The sequence below is a fragment of the Chiloscyllium plagiosum genome, unplaced genomic scaffold, assembly GCF_037043375.1.
Source record: "Chiloscyllium plagiosum isolate Xiang-an unplaced genomic scaffold, Cpla_swu_hap1 HiC_scaffold_12, whole genome shotgun sequence".
NCBI lineage: Eukaryota > Metazoa > Chordata > Chondrichthyes > Orectolobiformes > Hemiscylliidae > Chiloscyllium > Chiloscyllium plagiosum.
The window spans coordinates 861065-884720 of record NW_028270150.1 but is presented as its reverse complement, the minus strand read 5'-3'; the positions used below and the strand labels follow the sequence as shown (position 1 = coordinate 884720).

The 23656-nt window shown below is 44.0% G+C and overlaps 1 protein-coding gene across 1 annotated transcript in view; it reads left to right on the top strand.

Annotated features, from left to right (window-relative positions):
* Window positions 1-23316: 23316 nt before the first annotated feature.
* Window positions 23317-23656, top strand: part of LOC148148470 (uncharacterized) — a 108859-nt gene continuing 108519 nt past the window's right edge. The window contains exon 1 of the mRNA XM_087992370.1: window positions 23317-23507. The gene's annotated coding sequence lies outside the window, so the exon portion shown is untranslated. The remainder of the gene's footprint in view (window positions 23508-23656) is intronic.

Below are 23656 nucleotides of genomic sequence, written 5' to 3'. Positions count from 1 at the left end.
TCCTTCCCATTTGTTTTCATTTCAATCCCAAATGTTTCATTTAATTGTATCTCATAAGTGCCCCCCCCCAAAACTGCTTCGTGACATGTGGTTTTCCTTATCGTTAGGTATATGGGGTTACACTTCTTATCAAGACAATTGCGAGCTGGTCGGAAGGGGGCCCGGTGTACTGTGACGAGACCATAATACCAGATACCATCCCCGAGGCCAACCCCATAGGACTTAAGATGTATCTCTGAGCTGCGGTACTGTCTCTGATTAACTACATTCCCACAATTTACTAAGCTGCATGCATCAGTGTCTATTATCAGACTCAGGAACCATTAATAATACATATGAAAATGATGTTTGACAAAATCCTAATACCAAGAGGGCTAGCATCATAACTCTAAACATTCCCAGTATTCTAATCATCATGCTGAAGCACAAAAAGGCTTAATATACAATCTTACAGAAATAATCCCGCGCTCGCGCCGCCACTGTATAGTCAGTTACTCAAAGTCTCTTTAGTCTGAGTTTTAGCGGGTCTTGCGTTGACTTGGCTGTCCAGACTTCTTCCTCAACTGGAGGGTCCACAGGCCCTTTGATCCGAGTGTAATGAGTCCAGCCTTTTTCCGCCGTCCTTATTGCCTTTTCGGTAGTCAAAAGAGCCTGGTACGGCCCTTCCCAGTCCGGCTGCAATTTAGTCTCTGTCCATGATTTTACTAAGATCCAATCACCCGGCCGGATGGGGTGAACAGTGAATTCAAGGGGCGGAGTCTGTGCCAATAAACCCTGTTTCCTGAGGAAAGACAAAGAGGAGGACAAGCCCAGTATATACTTCTTTAAAAACAAATCTTTAGTTTCGGGAATTGGCAATTCTCCATCCTTTCCCAGATAAGGTAATCCAAATAAGATTTCATAGGGGGATAGTCCCAAATCTTTCCTCCGCCAAGGGACAAGCCCAAAAGGCATCTTTTAAATCTATCACACTAAACCATCTGTGGTCATGAGAGATCTTACTTAATAACGTGTAGGGGTTTGGCACCACTGGGTGCCTGACCTGCACTATCCGATTTAATGTTCTCAAATCCTGCACCAATCGATAAGTTCCATCAGATTTCCACACTGGTAGAATTGGGGTATTATAAGGAGACATACATGGCTCCAACAGTCCATCTCTAATCAGTCCCTCAATTACTGGCTGCAGTCCTCGTTTACCTTCTATGGAAATAGGGTATTGTCGTTCACAGACAACGTCCCCTTTCCGTTTTAAATTTATTAAAAGGGGAGGGATCTGTAGTTTTCCACGATTCCCTTCTCTAGCCATACAATAGGGTCTATCTTTTCTCTGCATCCTCTGTCAACATTGCCAGTTGTACTACTAATTCTTTTTCCTGAATTCCAATCTCCAGTCCTAAGAGGATAATTAAGTCTCTCCCCAGTAAGTAACTTCCTATATCAGGGATATACAGCAGTTCCCCTGTGACCCTATCCTTAGGACCTTCTATCATCGTAGGTTCAAATACTGGAACAGTAAATCCTTCCCCTTTCACCCCTGAAACAGTAATTGACCATGTCGACATTTCTACCCTCTTTGGTTTAAAATTCAGCGATGACCGTGCCCCGGTATCTACTAGGAAGACTGCCTCCTCCCTACAGGGTCCCACCTTCAAGTTTATCAAGGGTTCCTGGTGGGCCCCCGAGGGCAGGAACCCCTGACACCCCTACTCTTCAACAAAGTTCATAAGCGGAATTGCCCTTTCTTCCCTTTGTAGATCAGGACACTCCCGCTTAAAATGCCCTATCTTTCCACAATAATAGCATCCTGCCTGTGGAGACTTCCATCTCTGCCCCTGTCGCTCAAACCCTCTATCAAATGCTCCCCCTTGTCCTCTCCCTCTCCCTCTTCCTCTCTGTCCTACATGCTGCCTCCTGCCGCTCCGGTTGCTCACTATTGGTTCCATTCTCCCCTTAATTACCTCATCAACTGTAGCTACCATCATTTTCGCCTTCTGTTTTTGTCTCTCATCCTCCCTCTTTACAAACACTTTCTGTGCCTCTCTTAACAATTCATCTAATGGTTTTTCACTCCACCCTTTTATCTTCTGTATCTTTCTCTGTATGTCTGGCCATGCTTTTGTCACAAAATGTACTTTCAACAGACCCTGTGCCACTGGGTCCTCAGGGTTCATTCCAGAATATTTCCGCATTGAGTCCCTTAATCTTTGCAGGAAAGCTGAGGGAGTCTCATCTTTCTCCTGTCTAACTTCAATGGCTTTAGTCAAATTCTGTGACTTCGGAACTGCCTCTCTTATTCCTTTTAGAATCAGGTCTTTCAATTCCCTCATTTCTTCTCTATGCTCCAGGTTTTGGTTTTCCCACTGGGGGTCTTTGAGGGGAAACTTCACCTCTCCCTGTCCAGCATCCCCATCTCCAACCGGGTGTTCCCTGTCCCTTATTTTAATGGCAGCTCCCCGAATAAGTCCCCTTTCCTCCCCAGTAGATAATATATTCAAAATAGACATTAACTCAGCCCAGGTAGACAGACTGGGCCCCAGAAATTGATCAATTTGTTCAGACAACCCCACCGGATCCTCAACCAGGACCTTCATTTTCTTTTTAAATGTTCTGACCTTCCCACTAGTGAGGGGGGGCACTTACAAACCCAATCTCTTTGTCCCCTATGGGTACCTCCCGAAGGGGATATGTCGTCACGTTCTTTCCCTTTTTCTTTCTTTAAAGAGATATTGCAATATTTCTAGCTCCCCATAACTTCAAACACCAATTCATCAATTCATGCTTGACTAACCTTTAAAGCCTGTTCCTAACTTATAAATATATTTATATATTTACGTTCATTTCTTCAGTATTTAATAGTTAAAATGCAAAATGCATACAGTTCCCAATTTTGCAATTCACTGTAATTACCCAGTTTTAATCCTTTAATTTAGATCCAAAATTAGTTTTCTTAAATAGTCCTGACCAATCATTGCTCAATTATAATACTATAGGTCATAAAATAATCAGAGCTGCCTTAAAAGAATTTGTCTACTCAAGTTTTTTAAAAAAAACTTCTAATGCATGAACAATGGCTGAATCCAAGGTCACAGATATTAACCATAGAATTTTGCTTTTACTACAATCTAATGTTGAACTGAAACTTCAACTGTCCTCCATAAATCGCTTTTGTGTAAAGATAAAAGAGATTAGTTAGAAACTGATAGTAAGGCAGTCATGATCTGTAAAAAGAACAGGAGTTATCATTCTTTTTTTTCTTCTTCATAATCTGGATAGAATCCTTAACCTTAAAAGAAATCATGTTAAGTTTCCATAATAAAAATCAGATTCAAAACAGTCTTGGAACTCAAGCTCCAGGGAATAAAACACAAACATTCAATCACCAACAAACAAATGTTCACTCAAACCAAATCACAAAGGGTTAAACTTCCTACCAGCTGTGCAGCTCTTTTCATTCTCTCTCTCTCTCGCACATTGACATATAAATTCAGATATTCACAAACCCAGTCTTCGTCTGATCTGTACTTTGGCCAGAAGACAGCGGGACGAAGAATGGATTCCTTAGTCCATACAAAGCAACAATATTTAATCATCTTTCTCCCTTGTACAAGTATTATTTTGCCAATTCCACAACATCCTGCCCAAAGGACTTTCTGGAGGTATGTTGTAAGGGACCCCGCCTCCATTTCCATTGCCTTTTCCTTACTTTGTTTTCCCGGAGGCTTTTTCCTTACCCACAGCACAATCCATATTGAGTTCCTTCGTTAGTCCCTTATTAACTACTAAAGCCCAATCCCGGCCACCAAGGCAATACTTAAAAGTCAATTTTCTTACCCTGGTCTGTGCACAGAGTTGCCTGGTCCCTTCTTTCCGTATTGTCTATCAACCTCCTATCACTGTCTGATTCAGATGTCTCTCTTGTAGGATTCACACCAGTCACCCAAGGGACTGGACCAAACCGGGACACGAGACCGCTCCTCAATGGGGAACGGGACACATCTTCCCAGTGTCCAAGGCCAGACACTCCCCCCGGTGATGGAAGAAAATCCCGGACACGAGCCCCCAATTGTGAGAAACAAAAGCTCACTCACTTTAATAATTTCAGTCCGAGACCAAATATCTGAAACAGAGTCGTTTATTTGTACACTTGCAAGTGGGTGCCATGTCTAATTGCCAGGTAAGGCAATGACAAATGCACAGTAAACCCCAACAAACTCTCGCAATTTATACAGTTTTTTCCCATATGTTTTCCTTATTCCACTGTTTAGATTAGATTACTTTACAGTGTGGAAACAGGCCCTTCGGCCCAACAAGTCCACACCGACCCGCCGAAGCGCAACCCACCCATACCCCTACATTTACCCCTTACCTAACACTACGGGCAATTTAGCATGGTCAATTCACCTGACCTGCACATCTTTGGACTGTGGGAGGAAACCGGAGCACCCGGAGGAAACCCACGCAGACACGGGGAGAACGTGCAAACTCCACACAGTCAGTCGCCTGAGGCGGGAATTGAACCCGGGTCTCTGGCGCTGCGAGGCAGCAGTGCTAACCACTGTGCCACCGTGCCGCCCACAACTGTGCCACCGTGCCGCCCACACTGTGCCACCGTGCCGCCCACGGTTTGTTCCCTGCTTCGCTTACGTCACTCATTTCCTTAAGACTGATCCCACAACTTCTGTTTATCCGGCCTTGTCAGTGACAAATGTCTATCTCTGCCTCCTATAAGGTTGTTTGACGTCATCCCATCCTTTGCTTACCATTATCTGCTCCCTCCACCTGCGCTGCCCCTCACAGCATCTTATTACTAAGCCCTTTTAATTGGGGTTTGTTCCTGTGTCTCTGTACAAGTGGGGAAACAGATGTTTTTCCTGTTTGCCCATACATCCACCATTGTTCTGTAATCACGTCTCATGCTAACATACCATTTTCTTTAACGGATTATATGTTTCCTCATGTTTGCTAAGTCAGCTCTCGTCCGAAACAATCCCAAACTAATGTGAATTCATTTACTCTGTATCAGAACGTATAATTGCAGAAATAACATTAATTCACCTATATCCCACAGCGAGGATAAGGAGAACCCTATTGTTCCTTTGGAAGGAAAGACAGGGAGTTAAGACAGAAGGGCGGGAGATCAGCCAGACTCAGCTAAGGGCCCTGTCAACAATGGTGCTGAGGATTCTTCGGTTGAGGAAGCAGGTGGACATTTCGGAGGCCACCTTGTCAAAGTTGGCATTATCAGAACGGGGAGAAAGTGAGGACTGCAGATGCTGGAGATCAGAGCTGAAAATGTGTTGCTGGAAAAGCGCAGCAGGTCAGGCAGCATCCAAGGAGCAGGAGAATCGCGTTTCGGGCATGAGCCCTTCTTCAGGAATTCCTGAAGAAGGGCTCATGCCCGAAACGTCGATAGTTCCTGAAGAAGGGCTCTTGCCCGAAACGTCGATTCTCCTGCTCCTTGGATGCTGCCTGACCTGCTGCGCTTTTCCTGCAACACATTTTCAACTCTGATCTCCAGCATCTGCAGTCCTCACTTTCTCCTCCTGGTTGGAAGTTAGGAACAGCAAGGGAACAGCCACCTAACTGGGGGTTTTCTACAGACCCCCCTACTAGCAGTTTGGAGATCGAAGAACTCAAAGGTGGACAGATTTTGGAAAAATGCAGATGTAGCAGTGTTGCTGTTATGGGTGACTTCAACTTTCCCAGTATTGACTGGAATCTCCTGAGTGCAGAAGGTTTGGATGGAGCTGTTCTTGTCAGGTGTGTTCAGGAGGGTTTCCTAACTCAGTACGTAGACAGACTGAAAAAGGGAGAGGCCATTTTGGATTTGGTGCTCAGCAATGAACCAGGACAGGTGTCAGATCTTGCAGTGGGAGACAATAACCACAACTGCCTCACATTTACCATAGCCTTGGAGAGGGAAAGGAACAGTTACTTTGGAAATATAGTTAATTGGGGAAAAGGAAATTATGACGCTATCAGACAGGAGTTGGGAAGTACAGATTGGGAACAATTGTTCCACAGAAAGGGTACAACAGACATGTGGAGACTGTTTAAGGAGCAGTTGTTGCGAGTGATACACTAGTTTGTTCTCTGAGACAGGCAAGAAGGGGTAAGGTTAAGGAGCCTTGGATGGCAAGAACAGTGAAGCTTCTCATCAAAAGGAAGAAGGCGGATGAAGCAAGGGTTTAGCACAGCTTTAGAGGATTGCTGACTTGCTACAAAGGAGCTCAGATATAGACTGAGGAGAGCCAGGAGGCGTCACGAAAAAGGCTTAGTGGGAAGGAATAGGAAGAACCTGAAGGCATTTTACTCATACATGAGGAATACGAGAATGGTCATGCAAAAGGTAGGGCCGATCAGGGATTAGAGTGGTGCTGGAAAAGCACAGCAGATCAGGCAGCATCCGATGAGCAGGATCTAATCTTGACTGTGATCTCCAGCATCTGCAGTCCTCAGTTTCGCCAACTTGTGCGTGGAGTCTGAGGAGAGAGTGGAAGCTCTAAGTGAGTTTTTTTCTTCGGTTTTCATTAAGTAAAGAGATCTTGTTGTGAATGAGAACTTTGAGGAGCTGGGAAACAGGCTTGAATAGATCAAGACTGATGAAGTTGATGTGCTGGAAATTTTGGCAAGCATTAAGATTGATAAGTCCCCAGGGCCAGACCAGATTTATCTCTCACACCAGATTTATCCTAGGCTGCTCCGGGAAGGGAGAAAGGAAGTTGCTAAGCCATTGGTGAAGATCTTTGCTTCTTCAGTCTCCACGGGAGTTTTACTGGAGGATTGGAGGGAGGTGAATATTGTTCTCTTTTCAAGAAGGGGAATAGGGAAATCCCTGGCAATTACAGACCAGTCAGTCTCACGTCTGTGGTCAGCAAGATTTTGGAAAGAATTCTGAGGGATAGGATTTATGAGAATTTGGAAAAGCATAGCGAGATTAAAGGCAGTCAGCATGGCTTTGTGAGGTCATGCCTCACAAATCTTATTAAGTTCTTTGAGGAGGTGACAAGACAGGTCGACGAAGGTCGAGCAGTGGATGTGGTGTACTTGGACTTCAGCACAGCATTTGACAAGGTTCCCCGTGGTAGGCGCATTCATAAAGTCAGGAGGTATGGGATACAGAGAGATTTGGCTATCTGGATTCAGAATTGGTTGGCTGACACAAGGCAGAGAGTGGTTGTAGATAGAAGGTATTCTGCCTGGAGGTCAGTGTTGTGTGGGGTCCCGCAGGACTCAGTTCTTGGGCCTTTGCTCTTTGTAGATTTTATAACTGACTTGGATGAGGGGGTTGAGGGGTGGGTTGGTAAATTTGCAGATGACACAACGGTTGGAGGTGCCGATAATTGTATCAAGGGCTACAGTGCGACATAGACAGGATGCAGAGCTGGGCTGAGAAATGGCAGATGGAGGTCAACCTGGATAAATGCAAAGTGATGCTTTTTTTTGTAAATATATTGATTGAAAAGAAAAAGATTTTTGAATTACTTTACAAAATTACAAAATTAATACAAAGTAGTGTATCCACTTTACAGTATAATAACAACACCAATATAAAATTTAAAATAACTAATTACTAATCTAGTCGACAAACTACCAAAACTCAAAATAAGATATAAAAAAGAAGATTCTATATATAAAAAAAACACAGTATCGTACATTACTAACAACACTAAAAGAAAAAAAAATGAAGGTAAAAAATAAATAGACATGCATTCAAAATAAAATTATAGCAAGTCATAACAAAACCCGTATTTATTCGGGATTCTTCCTCCCAGGGGCCCCTGAACCAACGAACATCATCCTCACGGCTAAAAGGCCCTAAACAGTATGGCCGATACATCTGCATCGGTGTAGTTCAAAAAGGGCTGCCATGTCCTGATTCTGTTTGTTTGATGCACCATATTTTCAAGGAAGTCCAGGGGAGTATAATCCATAACTACCCCTTTGCCAATTTGAAAGTCCTGGGGGACTTTTCAATATCCAACTTACTAAAATATTTTTCCTCGCACAAAAGGAAAGGATAGTAAATAGTTTCTTCCCGGATGCATCTAGAGAAGGAAAATTTGGAAAGCTCAAAAAGAGAGACACTGGATCCAGGCCAATCTCCATTCCCAAAATCTTTGGCAAGGCATTCGCTGTGTTATCCCAATATCTACGGATCTTATGGCATGTCCACAATCAATGATTGAGAGTCCCAACTTCTATTTTACATTTAGGGCACATTGGGGATGCTCCTGCCTTGACCTTTGCAAGCCGCTCTAATGCCATATGAGCCCTATGAGGTATCTTCAATCGAATAGCCTGAGTTCTATTACAGGTAGAGACCTTCCTGGCATTTTCCCAGCTATCCTCCCATATCTCTAAGGAGATTTCCATCCCTAATTCTTGATTCCAGGTTTTATATAACCGTTCCATGTCCTTTGAAAACTTATTACCTAGCGAGTGGTAGAGAGTGCTGACTGAGGGTGCACCCATCAGCCGAAGCACTCTCCTTTCCATATCTGATTTGTACCGATTAGTCATCAATGTGGTCATTTTTTGTATGAAGTCTCGTACTTGAAAATATCGAAAAAGGCCTGTACTAGGCAACCCGAATTTCTGGCGCAACTGTTCGAAGGACGTTATGACCTCCTCATCGAACAGATCTCCCACAGGAGATACCTCTGGTCTCACAAATTTTAAATCCAGCATCGCATCAGTCAAGCCTGGCTGAAATCCCAACGTTCCCACTATAGGAGTAGAAGGGGAGGTTTTTTATAAATTACCCTTATTCTGTCGCATTATCCTCCAAGGTTTGATTGTATTTAATACATTTGGGTTTTACAATGATCTGTAATAACTCTCATCTTATCCATAAATAATAGATTGATGAGGGGGCATTTTGCTTGGGAAACCTCAATAACCTGAAGAAGGGCTTATGCCCGAAACGTCGATTCTCCTGTTCCTTGGATGCTGCCTGACCTGCTGCGCTTTTCCAGCAACACATTTTCAAACCTCGATATCCAACCACATTGATTGTGTGTCACAAGAGATCCAATCAGCAACATATGATAACAGAGAACCCAGTTGGTACCTTCTGAAATCCGGAAAATCTAGACCTCCCCTTACTTGTGGGAGCTGTAACTTATCTAATTTAATAAGAGGCTGCCTATGGTTCCAAATAAAGGAGCCGAGCCAACCATAAAGCTTACGCAGCGCCTGTCTCGGCAACATCAGAGGAAGTATTCTCATGGGGTATGTAGGTGAGGTAGAATATTCATCATGACCAAACCTCTTCTTCCTCGTCAGGATATCGGGAGACCTTCCCAGCGTTGGAGGTCCTGCCTTATTTTCTCTAATTAATGCAAGTAATTAGCTTTGTATAGCTGACCAAATATAGGGGTAATAAAAATACCTAAATAGAGAAAACCTCTCAGTGACCACTGAAAAGGGAAGCAGGATCCAGCTGGAAAATTGGATGTGCTGGTAAGACCTCCTAGCAGCATGGCCTCTGATTTCATAAAGTTAATTTTGTAACCCGAAAACGTACCAAACAAGTTAACCACTTGGATTAAGCGGGGCACAGATATCGATGGTTCATTTAAGAAAAGAAAGACGTCGTCCGCGTAAAAAATGATTTTATGCTAAACCCGATCCTCCCTCCGGGGCCGTTATATTAGGGTTGGTTCGGATAGCTTCCGCCAGCGGTTCAATCACTAGTGTAAATAGTAGTGGTGAGGTAGGGCACCCTTGATGACAATCTCTGCCAACACTAAAGCTATCCGATCTTATGCCGTTGGTAATCACCGCTGCTCTAGGGTCGTTATATAATACTGCGACCCACTTGGCAAAGACCTCTCCAATGCCAAACGGTTCCATAGTATAAAATAGATATGGCCATTCTACCTGATCAAATGCCTTCTCTGCATCTAGGGAGATGACTAATCCCAGTATCGTTCCCTGTGGCAGACTTATACCATGTTTAACACTCTTCTAATATTATTAGTAGATCTGCAACCCTTGATAAACTCCGTCTGAGCCTCTTTTATAATAAATGGTAAAACCCTCTCCAATCTTAATGCCAACATTTTTGAGAGAATTTTAAAGTCCACATTCAATAAGGATATAGGTCTGTAAAAAGTACAGTCATCTGGGGCTTTTCCTTTCTTAAGAATGAGAGAGATATTTGCTTCTCTCAGGGAGGGCGGGAGGCTACCCTGACTATATGAATAATTAAACATATCTGTAAGTGGTCCAGCCGATTCGTCTATAAATTCTTTATAAAACTCAGCCTGAAATTCGTTTGGCCTGGGTGCTTTACCGCTCTGGAGCTGCCTCACCACCTCCTGGACTTCCAGGGTTGTAGGGGCAGCGTTCAAAAGCGACACCTACTCCCAAGGTTAAGCCCGAAAGGGCCAGATTTTTAAAAAAAGACTCCATCTTCCTCGCTCTATCTTCAGAGCTCTCCGACTTATACAACTCGAAGCAGAACTTTCTAAAGGCTGCATTGATCTTTTTAGGATCACAAGTCAGGGTACCAGCACTCTCTGTAATAAACGTAAAGGATTGGGGAGCCTTTTTCTTTCTAGCAAGGTATTGCCGTGCTTAAATAATCTCTGCTTCACAAATAGAATCTCCCTCTTTGCTGTTTGACTAAGTGCGGTATTCAATAATAGACAATAGGTGCAGGAGTAGGCCATTCTGCCCTTCGAGCCTGCACCGCCATTCAATATGATCATGGCTGATCATTCCTAATTAGTATCCTGTTCCTGCCTTATCTCCATAACCCTTGATTCCACTATCTTTGAGAGCTCTATCCAACTCTTTCTTAAATGAATCCAGAGACTGGGCCTCCACTGCCCTCTGGGGCAGAGCATTCCACACAGCCACCACTCTCTGGGTGAAGAAGTTTCTCCTCATCTCTGTCCTAAATGGTCTACTCCGTATTTTTAAGCTGAGTCCTCTGGTTCGACACTCACCCATCAGCGGAAACATGTTTCCTTACTGCCAGAGTGTCCAATCCTTTCATAATCTTATACATCTCAATCAGATCCCCTCTCAGTTTTCTAAACTCAAAGGTATACAAGCCCAGTCGCTTCAGTCTTTCAGTGTAAGGTAATCCTGCCATTCCAGGAATTGATCTCGTGAACCTACGCTGCACTCCCTCAATAGCCAGAATGTCTTTTCTCAAATTTGGAGACCAGAACTGCACACAGTATTCCAGGTGTGGTCTCACCAGGGCCCTGTACAGCTGCAGAAGTACCTCTTTGCTTCTATACTCAATTCCTCTTGTTATGAAGGCCAGCATGCTATTAGCCTTCTTCACTACCTGCTGTACCTGCATGCTTGCCTTCATTGACTGGTGTACAAGAACACCCAGAGCTCTCTGTACTGCCCCTTTACCTAAATTGATTCCATTGAGGTAGTAGTCTGCCTTCCTGTTCTTGCCACCAAAGTGGATAACCATACATTTATCCACATTAAACTGCATCTGCCATGCATCTGCCCACTCACCTAACTTGTCCGGGTCACCTTGTAATCTCCTAACATCCTCATCACATTTCACCCTGCCGCCCAGCTTTGTATCATCAGCAAATTTGCTAATGTTATTGCTGATATCATCTTCTATATCATTAACATATATTGTAAAAAGCTGCGGTCCCAGCACGGATCCCTGCGGTACCCCACTGGTCACTGCCTGCCATTCCGAAATGGAGCCGTTTATCACTACCCTTTGTTTCCTATCAGCCAACCAATTTTCAATCCAATCTAGTACTTTGCCCCTAATACCGTGCGCCCTAATTTTGCTCACTAACCTCCTATGTGGGACTTTATCAAAAGCTTTCTGAAAGTCCAGGTACACTACATCTACTGGATTTCCCTCGTCCATCTTCAGATTTACATCCTCAAAAAATTCAAGAAGATTAGTCAAGCATGATTTCCCCTTCATAAATCCATGCTGACTCTGTCCTATCCTGTTACTACTATCCAGATGTGCCGTAATTTCATCCTTTATAATAGACTCCAGCATCTTTCCCACCACTGAGGTCAGAGTAACTGGTCTATAATTTCCTGCTTTCTCTCTCCCACCCTTCTTAAAAAGTGGTACAACATTAGCCACCCTCCAATCCTCAGGAACCGACCCCGAATCTATCGAACTCTGGAAAATAATCACCAACGCATCCACGATTTCCCGAGCCACCTCCTTCAGTACCCTGGGATGTAGACCATCAGGCCCCGGAGACTTATCAACCTTCAGACCTAACAGTCTCTCCAACACCAAAACCTGGCAAATATAAATTCCTTTAAGTTCAGGTCCTTCAGCCACTGTTACCTCAGGGAGATTGCTTGTGTCTTCCCCAGTGAACACAGATCTGAAGTGCCCATTTAATTCTTCTCTTTGTTCCCCGTAATATATTCCCCTGTTTCTGTCTTCAAGGGAGAGTGAGGTCTGCAGATGCTGGAGATCAGAGCTGAAAATGTGTTGCTGGAAAAGCGCAGCAGGTCAGGCAGCATCCAGGGAAGAGGAGAATCGACGTTTCGGGCATAAGCCCTTCTTCAGAAGGGCTTATGCCCGAAACGTCGATTCTCCTGTTCCCTGGATGCTGCCTGACCTGCTGCGCTTTTCCAGCAACACATTTTCAGCTCTGTCTTCAAGGGCCCAATTTTAGTCCTAACCATTTTTTTGCCTTGCACATACCTAAAAAAACTTTTGCTATCCTCCTTTATATTATTGGCCAGTTTACCTTCGTACCTCATTTTTCCTCTGCGTATTTCCTTCTTAGTAATCCTCTGTTGCTCTTTAAAAGCTTCCCAGTCCTCAGTTTTCCCACTTATCTTTGCTATCTTTGCAAAGTACTTCTGAGGGCTGTAATCCACTGTAATGTAGTTGTGGATGGCCTAGCAGCATACGCTGACTCAGCTGCCTTCAGGCGAGCCTCAAGCAGTCACTGTTGTTCTCCCTTTTGTTTTTTCCGGGTCGCAGAATATGAGATGACCAAGCCATGCGCATATGCTTTAGCAGTCTCCCACATCACCGATGGGTTACTGGCCGGACCTGAATTGATACTCCAGAAAATTTTAAATTCCTGCGAGAAATATTCTATGAGCTTACTATCCTTCAATAGGAAAGCGTCCATGCGCCAGTGTCGGGAACCCATCTTATCACCACTAGTCTTGATCTCTATATACGCTGCTGCGTGTTCGGAAATAGTTATATTTCCTATTTTACAAGACAATATTGAATTCAGAAAGGTCGAGGGGACAAAAAACATATCGATTCTGGTATGACACTTGTGTGGGTTAGAATTGAAAGTAAAATCCCTACCCTCAGGGTGAAAACACCTCCACACATCTACCAGTCCCAACTCCATATTCAGATCAGCCAACTGCCTCGATCTCAGAGATATACCCGCAGAGCTCCTACATATTCTGTCCACCTCGGGGTCGATAATACAATTACAGTCTCCCCCTGTAATTATGTGAGGCTCCCTGAGAGCCATCAACTTGGAGACCGCATCTGTTACAAATTTAAAAAGATGTGCCGGGGGCGATATACATTCAAAATCCATATGTTAGGGCTTTAAGTAATATATACCATTCAGACTCATCTTTTATTTGGCTTAGCATTTGGAAGGGAAAATGTTTCCGGATAAGAATGGCCACTCTGCTACTTTTTTGAGCTAAAAGATGAAAAGAACACCTGACCAAATCCTCCTGCTGCAGCTTCGAATACTCCTGATCAAGTAGATGTGTCTCCTGTAAAAGGGCTACATCAACGTTCTCTTTTTTAAGACTTGATAATATCTTTTTCCTTTTAATTGGCCAGCGGCTCCCCTTTGACATTCCAGGTGCACCGTTTAAAGGAATGACTAGCCATGATCGTTCAAGAAAGTCCGAGAACCCCCAGGAGGTAGAACCCCAATCAAAAAGCATTGAGTCGAGACCATAAACAATTCACATAAACTTAAAAATACAACCTTTAAAACAACTAAAAACAACTAAGAACTACTCCTAAAAAAAAGTAAGATATAATCAAGAGGAGACTTTCCCCCTTGTCCACAGGGGGCACTCCTACCGTCCAATAATCCCACCATAACACCTCCCAGCTAGAGCCATGCCCTCGGCTCAGATATCGTAATGTAAGATAAACAAATGCTAATGTCTTATAATACAAAAATTAGAAGTGGGCAACCCCAACCCGTCCCCTCAATATTATTACCGAGGCACTCTTTACAAAACAGGACTATAAAATAAAATGTATAAAATTACAATCCCAGCAAATATTAAAGAAAAGAAAACTCAGAAACATCCCCCAATAGCCGGATAAACCAAGTGAGTTATACTTAAGAGTTAAAAGAAAGAACTCCACCCCCAAGGAAGGATAGAAAAGAGAAAGGGGTAAGGGGGGAGGGAAAAAAGGGGGTAAAATAAAATCACTGTCCATGTTGTTCAAGTCCATCAGTCTATTTGAGAGCATCCAAAAATTCTTTGCTTTTTCCGGCGATCCGAAGTTACACACAGACCCTCCATGACTGAAGCACAGCGTTGCCAGGTCCCTGCCTGTTGCGAATTTCGTGGTCCTTTATCTTTGGTCATTTTAAAATGTACCAAACTGCTAAAGTTTGATGCAGAATGACTGTAGCTACAGGGAAAAAGCTATTTTTAGTAGTTTAAAAAGTGAGGGGAGGGTAGGTACCCCACTTTGCCTGGGTCCTGGGCAGAGCTCAGCAGACTCAGACCTACTGAGTCGCCGTCATCTTGAATCCCCCCCAAAATGATGCATTTTGGAAGGTCGAACTTCAGTGCTGAATATAGGATTAAAGACAGGATTCTTGGCAATGTGGAGGAACAGAGGGATCTTGGTGTTCAGGTGCATATATCCCTCAAAGTTGCCACCCGAGTGGATTGGGTTGTTAAGAAAGCATATGGTGTTTTGGCTTTCATTAACGGGGGATCGGGTTTAAGAGCCGCGAGGTTTTGCTGCAGCTCTACAAAACCCTGGTGAGACCACACTTGGAATATTGTGTTCAGTTCCGGTCGCCCTATTATAGGAAAGATATGGAGGAGATATTGGTGCTTACAGACATCATTCCTACTAGCATCATCTGAGATGTTTTTCCTGAACTTAATTCATTTACTAATGGTTACTGAATGACTCTCCAATACAGTGGGCAGATTTTGGATCAGTTTTGTTTGGCTCTGATTGGCATTTAGTTCCATGCTTTGAATTCTTTGCTCCTCAGTTATGATTTTCTTAAGTTGGGGGCTCAGTATCAGATGTTCTGATCCAGGGCTGCTAGATTTGTGGAATTAGCCTTAAGATTTAATTTTCCTTGAAAAGCTCAGGGTGTGACCACTGAGTGCTGCACCCCACTATCGAACTGAGCTGCTACAGTCATCATTTGAGTAATAAAGGTCATGTATCGGTATCTGGTGTGGGATGAACCACTTGGGCAGGCTGATACAGGAAATGTATACGACTACAGGCACTAACTCACGCTGTACATTATAGTATTTTATTATCATTGATTAAGACCAGACCGTTCGTCAGTCTAAGACTCATACTCAGACATGGACGTGGCAAGTTGTTTGGCGGTGCAGTTGGAATGATAACTGTCAGGTAGGGGATCGTCTGTGGTCTTTATTGTGGAAGGAGGTGACGTTGTAGTGACATTTATTTCGTCGGGGTGGGTTTCCCCTATCCATCCATCATCACTGTTCCCCCATTGACGGACAAGTACAAGTGATTGAAAAGGTTTCAAATGTCCTCTCTCACATTTTTTTGGAGGGGAATTTAGGGTCTGGCAAAAGCCATTACCCATCCCATGTAAACACACCTTTCCTATTCACAAATAAATTCAAACGCCTCTTCAAAATCTGTTCTCCTATGGTCATGTTCAGCATTCCATTCTGCTTTGGTTGAGGTAACACCAGAGTTCCTCTCACATTGAGCTACCAATCACTGCTTCCACAGCCAGGAACAATCGTCCCTCAAGGGTTAAAGTGGTGGCCAGCCTTCCACAAATTGAATAAAGAGCTGCCCCAGTTGTCACTGTTCTGTTGGCATTAGTTCTGTAGCTCAGAATCAATTGTGTTGAGCTTCAGCTGTGATGAGGTCTTCACCTGCCTTCTAACTTTCATATCCAAACAGGCCCGTGTCCTTGGTCATAATAATCACAAACTGTTTGAGCCTTTTAGACGTAAATCCAGGCTTGTCAGGTGCTACTTTAACCGTTACCTTCACATCAGCTCTCAGTACCTTTACTTGGTTGGTCATAGCATCTTGTTCGAGGTCGCGGATTTTCTGCTGGTCTTTGACCTGCTGTCTTGGCCCATTCAACTGTTTGCAGAATTGTCTTCTAAATGGTTTCACTCTCTGTCTCACTGGTCCTACCCTGTTACAATGTTCCCTGGCAATCTCACAGCCCTTCTTGTCATTAACTCATATGGAGTTAATGTAGTCATTCCGCTTCTTGTTGCTCCGAGTCTGCCCATCCTTTCCATGTCGTAGAGTCACAGAGTCCTCCAGCAGGAAGAAAGGCCGTTTGACCCAAACTGGCCCATGCCAACCAGAATGTCCGTCCACACTAACAGCATTTTCCTGTACTTGGCCCATATCCTTCTAAACCTTTCCTATCCATGTATTTGTTCAAATGCCTTTTAAATGTTGTTAATGTACCCACCTCAACAAGTTCCACTGGCAGCTCATTCCGCATGCTTACTACCCTCAGTATAAAAAGGTTGCCTCTCAGGTTCCCTTTTATATTTTCCCCTCTAACCTTAACTGATGCCCTCTGGTCCATGATTCCCCAACCCTGGGAAAATGACTGAGTACATTCACCCTAACCATGACTCCTGTGATCTTATGCACCTGTATAAGGACCCCCTCAATCTCCTCCGCTCTAAAGAAAAAGTCCTAGCTTGTCCAACCTCTGCCTATAATTCAGACCATTGGGTCCAGGAAACACCCTTGTAAATTGCTTCTGGTTTCTTTCCAGTTTAATGACATCCTTCCTATAATAAGGTGATCAAAACTGAACGCAGTACTCCAAGTGCAGCCTCACCAACTTCCTGTATAACTGCAACATAACTTCCCAACTTCTACTCTCAGTGCCCTGACTGATGAAGGCCAGTCTAACAAAAGTCTTCTTCGCTGCTTTGTCCACCGGTGACTCCACTTTCAGAGAACTGTGCACCTGAACTCCAAGGTCCCTCTGTTCCACTACCCTCCTTAAGGCCCTACCATTCACCATGAAATTTCTATCTTGATTTGACTTTTTAAAATGCAAACCTCACACTTATCTATATTAAACTCCATTTGCCATTTATCTCGGCTTACTTCCCCAGCTGATCAAGGTCGTGCTGCACTTTCTGATGACCTTCCTCACTGTACATGATACCAGTTAGTTTAGTAGGAGAAAGTGAGGACTGCAGATGCTGGAGATCAGAGCTGAAAAATGTGTTGCTGGAAAAGTGCAGCAGGTCAGGCAGCATCGAAGGAGCAGGAGAATCGACATTTCAGGCATAAGCCCTACTTCAGAATTCCTGAAGAATACTGGCAAATACCAATAATGCTAATGTCCCATTTATATCTGGCCGAGAGCCAGAAGGCGCGTCGGGTCAGGCTGAGATCCGAAAGGCTTGTGGGCTACCCTGCATACTGTCGTCCCAGGGAAGGGGACGGGCTGTCCCAGAGGTGGCCGGAAGGTGTGCCAGGATAGCCCACTGGCCGGATGGGTGGGTGAGAGGTGGGTGAGAGCCCAATGGTACGAAGGGGCAGGCTGAGATCCGGAAGGCTTGGGGGCTACCCTGCATGCTGTCGTCCCAGGGAAGGGGTCGGGCTGTCCTAGAGGTGGTCGAAAGGTGCTGCGGGTGGTTAGTGAAGCTGGAAAGTGGGTAGGCCGTCCTGACCGCTGTCACCCCGGGCGGGCTGTCCTAGAGGTGGTCAAAAGGTGTGTCAGGGCGGACTGAGAACTGGAAGGGGCATGGGATGGACGGAAGATGTGTAGGCGCGGGCTGCCTTAGAGTGGCCGGAAGGTGGGAGGGACAGGGGCTTGCTGGGTCTGTATTGTCTGCACTTTTGTATGTAACAGTATTGTCTCATGTAAAATGTCATTGTCACTGTCTTTTCATATGTGGAACTGGGATTTGAGGTTTGTCCTCATCTCCCTGTAAACTGGTTGAACGGTAGGGTTTGGGGCCTGGCTTTGCTGCTCTTCTCCCTTGTAAAATTGCTGTTGTATACAGCTGTAAATGTTAAGTTTTCCTTTTTGTGAACTGTTTGTAATGTTTTAATAAAATAATAAATAAATAAATAAATGGGACATTAGCATTATTGCTATTTGCCAGTATTCTGGGGACTTCTGGTTAAAAAAGAAGTATCATCAGGTGATTTAGAAACTCCTGAGTTCAGGGAACTGACTGTGGGTTGGCTGGTCACAGCCAGTGTGTTACTGTTGTCTTTGATAACTGATTCCTAAGCTGGCTGGTCACACAGACAGTGAATACTGTTATATTTTAGTTCACATTGGGGAACTTGTTTTTTTTGCCCATGTATTTTACTGGATGGTTGCAGCCTGTGTGTTACTCTTTTTGTTTTTTGAGCAAGGACGATGATGGTTTTTGTGGCTGGGCTTAGCCCTTGCACTATGGTTTGTAGTGTTTTCACCTTTTTGAGTGGTTAAGAAGTTGAAGAAAAGTTACTCCTGTTGCATTTGAAGTGAATGAGAAGTGATAATTTGTTTGAAACTTCTTTCAAAATGCCTGGGCCTCAGGCAGAAGTTCTAACAGTGTTTTGTTATTTCTGTTGGTAACAATGGACTGTCTAGTGAGCTAGAGATCGGGGGTGGAGTCAGGATGCGATCACATAAAGAATTGGTCCACCTCAGTGCTGTGAGCAAAACCATAATGCCAGAAGCAACCTCAAACCTGTGCAGGAAACTTGGATATCGTATTGAAATTAACAAAGGATTAACAGCTACAAGGGTTTACCAACAAAGATAATGACACACACTCAGGTAAGCGTGATACTTTATGAATCAAATCAAGACCTTTTTGACAGAGATCGTGTTTGGACTCAGCTCCTGTGAGTTAAAAAAAGCAAAACAAAACACATAAACAGGGGATACAGAAGGTCTTCTCAGTCGAGGGACTGACCTTGAGCTGTCTGGTCAGAGCCCATGCACTGTGCACATATAAATAAACGGTGACTTGATGATGGGAAACTTACCTCTGTATAATTATTCCAAAGACCATTTATTAGTCCTTCTTTGTTAGATAATACCAAATCTAAAGTAGCCAGTTCTCTGGTTGGCTCATTGACAAGTTGCTATGGGAAACAATCCCTTATACATTCAATGGGCCTTGCTTTGAGCCTTCCCTTGCCAAATTGAATAATCTAATCAATGTTCATGTTCAAATCACCTATAATTACTTTTGAGTCCTTCTCAATCCCTCATTATTGAAGAACATAGGAACATAAGAACCAGGAGCAGGAGTAGGCCATCTGGCCCTTCGAGCCTGCTACGCCATTCAATAAGACCACGACTGATCTTTACAGGCCTCAGCTCCACTTACCCACCCTCTCACCCTAACTCTTAATTCCTTTCCTGGTTTATACTATGCTAAACTTTGGCAGTATTGTTTTGGAGCCTGAAAATTACTCCTCGCAAGGGGTCTCTTCCCTTATCTTTTATTTCCACCCTAGACCCCAGTGCCAATATCATTTGTTACCACAGCCTTGATGCCATGCTTAAGCAATGAAACAACTCCACCTCCTGCTCGCTCTTGTCTCACCTTTCAGAATACTGAGTACCCTTGGACATTTAACTCCCAGTTCTGAACTTCCTGTAACCATGATTCAGTAATCCCCACCAGGTGTATCTGTATCTGTGTCATCAGCTCCTTGACTTTATTCCGAATACCGTGTGTGTTTAGGTCCAAGGTTTTTAAATCAATCCTACTTGTTTGTCTTTTTCTTTCAATATTTTCTTGTGCACCACGCTTTCCATACTCTCCATCCTTATTTATTCATTCATAATACTGAACCTCACCTCTGTCATTTACTCCAACTTGCAACTCACATTTTGATCTTTTATGAATCCTTCTCTCACCATAATCATTAGACTGACCCTGCCTGTTTGTCCTATTAGTCTTTACTGACTGCATACCTTATGACCTGTTGCATTGGATCCTAACCCTCTGCCTTAATGTATAAATCCATTCAAGTTGCACTAGTCACCATCCCCACCAGGATGTTGGTGCCCCTCCAGTTAAAATGCAACCTGTCTTTTTTGTACAGATCCCACTAACTTGGAAGAGAACCCAATCTACATATGGCCAAGCTCCCTGAACTCTCCATGCAGGACCTCATCATTCTTCCTTTCTATGTCATTGGTACAAGTGTGTACCATGACATCTAGCTGTTTACCAACCTTCTTCAGTATGTCCTGAGCATGCTTAGAGACATCCTTGACTCTGGCAACAGGGAGGCAACACATGTCTTGGTGTCTTGTTTGTGGCCATAGAAATGTCTATCTGTGTCTCTAACTATTGAGTCATTGACTACCACTATTTACCTGCACTTCAACCTCCCCTGCTGGTACTGTTCTATCTACTGCTGTTGTCATCCCCGATACGCAGTCCCCCTGAACAGTATCTAAAGTAGCTCACCTGTTTGAGATGGGGACAGCCACAGGGGCCTCCTGCATTGCTTTTCCCTTGTGACCATCCTGTATCTATCTGCCTCAGCCTTGGTTATGGCTACCTCCCTGAAACAGATGTCTATGACCCTCTCGGCCTCCTACCTGCTTCATCTGAGTGCCAGTTAATTTAAACAATCTGTTAAAAACTGTAGCTGAGACACACTTCCTCCAAATGTAACCATCTAGGACAGTTGAACTCTCCCAGAGTTGTCAGATAGGAGAAAGTGAAGACTGCAGATGCTGGAGATCAGAGTTACTTTCTGACAGAGTTGCCAGATGTCACACGTAGAGCACCTGATGTCCCTTACCAATTTTTTCACCTGGTTATGATTTAATTAGGAGAAGTGTCTATGTAAATCTCCCTTATTGTTTTGGCTTTAGCTAATAAAGCAGTTATTTGACCTATTTTCTCACTAAGTCAGTTCTAAAAGGTCATCCCTTCACTTGGAGGCTGTGCCCTCAGGGCCTATGAATAACAACATTTTCCTTACGCTCACTCAGTCCAGGCCTCTTAATATTCTATAGATTTCAATGAGATCTTCCCCCTCTTCCTTCTAAACAGCATTGATTATGGACCCAGAGTCCTCAATCACTGCACATGTGACATCTTCCCGTGTGCCAGTTGTGTCTCCAACCAGGGAGAGTATGCCCCCGATACTCATTGATTCCAATTTTGCTCAGGCTCCTTCATGCCATTCCTAATCAAATGCGACCCTGCTATCAAGGCCGTCACTTGCCCCTCCCCTCTGGGTTTCAGCTCTTTTGACCATGTTTGAACCAAGGCTGTAATGAGGTCAGGAGCTAATTGGCCCTGGCACAACCCAAACCAAGCATCAGTGAGTAGGTTAATGCTGCTTGCACGTGCTGCTTGATATCAATGCTGATGGCAATTTTCATTACTTTGCTGAAGATCGAGAGTAAACTGATGGGGCGGTAGCTGGCCAAGTTGTCTTTGTCCTGCTTTTTGTGTGCAGATAAATGCATCTTTACTGTATGATCTAGTGGTTCCAGGTGTGACTTTACCACGGCAGCAAGACATCCCTGCTCTATACTTGAACCCTTTCGCTATGAATGCCAACTTATCTTTCTCCTTCTTTACTGCCTGCATGCTTATCTTCAGCAACTGGTGCACAAAGACACAGACATCTCATTGTACATTCCCTTCTCTCAATTTATAGCCATTCAGATAATAATGTACCTTCCTGCTTTTGCTACGGAAGTGGAGAACCTCACATTTATCGACATTATCCATGTGTCCATGTACACAGATCTTTGAAAGTTGCCACCCAGGTAAATAGTGCAGTGAAGAAGGCATATGGCGTACTGGCTTTTACTGGTAGAGGAATTGAGTTCCGGAGTACTGAGGTCATGTTGCAGTTGTATAAGACTCTGGTGCGGCCGCATCTGGAGTATTGTGTGCAGTTTTGGTCGCCATACTATAGGAAGGATGTGGAGGCACTGGAACGGGTGCAGAGGAGGTTTACCAGGATGTTGCCTGGTATGGTAGAAAGATCGTATGAGGAAAGGCTGAGGCACTTGGGGTTGTTTTCATTGGAGAAAAGAAGGTTTAGGGGTGACTTGATAGAGGTGTACAAGATGATTAGGGGTTTAGATAGGGTCGACAGTGAGAATCTTTTTCACGTATGGAGTCAGCTATTACAAGGGGGCATAGCTTTAAACTTAGGGGGGGGTAGGTATAGGACAGATGTTAGATTAGATTAGATTTTAGATTAGATTAGATTACATTAGATTACAGTGTGGAAACAGGCCCTTCGGCCCAACAAGTCCACACCGACCCGCCGAAGCGAAACCCACCCATACCCCTACATTTACCCCTTGCCTAACACTACGGGCAATTTAGTATGGCCAATTCACCTAACCTGCACATCTTTGGACTGTGGGAGGAAACCGGAGCACCCGGAGGAAACCCACGCAGACACGGGGAGAACGTGCAAACTCCACACAGTCAGTTGCCTGAGTCGGGAATTGAACCCGGGTCTCTGGCGCTGCGAGGCAGCAGTGCTAACCACTGTGCCACCGTGCCGCCCACATTAGGGGGCGAGTCGTGAGTTCATGGAATGCCCTGCCAGTAGCAGTGGTGGACTCTCCCTCATTATGGGCATTTAAGCGGGCATTGGATAGGCATATGGAGGATAGTGGGCTAGTGTAGGTTAGGTGGGCTTGGATCGGCGCAACATCGAGGGCCAAAGGGCCTGTACTGCGCTGTATTCTTCTATGTTCTATGTTCTATATATACTTCATCTGGCATGTATTTGCCCACTCATTCAGCCTATCCAAATCACACTGCATTTGAATGCGTTCCCAATCAAGTTCGTTCTTTCTATACAGTGAAACTCAAGGAAAGGCAGCTGTATGTCCAACTCAGAATTGATTAGGAAATAAATTTCAATGAAATGAGAAATTGAGAAGGGAACAAAAGTACATTTTACTGTAATTTTTTAGCTTTGGTTGAGTGGTTAAGAAATTTAAGAAAAATTATTCCTGTTGCATTTGAAGTGAATGAGAAGTGATAATTTGTTTGAAACTTCTTTCAAAATGCCTGGGCATCAGGCAGAAGTTCTAACAGTGTTTTGTTATTTCTGTTGATAACAATGGACTGTCTAGTGAGCTCGAGATCGGGGGTGGAGTCAGAATGCGATCACATAAAGAATTGGTCCACCTCAGTGCTCTCACAAGTGAGCAAACCATAATGCCAGAAGCAACCTCAAACCTGTGCAGGAAACTTGGATATCGTATTGAAATTAACAAAGGATTAACAGCTACAAGGGTTTACCAACAAAGATAATGACACACACTCAGGTAAGCGTGATACTTGATGAATCAAATCAAGACCTTTTTGACAGAGTTTAGGAGCTACACAGCTTTGCATTGGAGTTTCTGTAATTTGAATTTGTTGATTATATTGACCTAGCATTTCTGGTGATGCTACTGGGCGGAACGGTAGCACA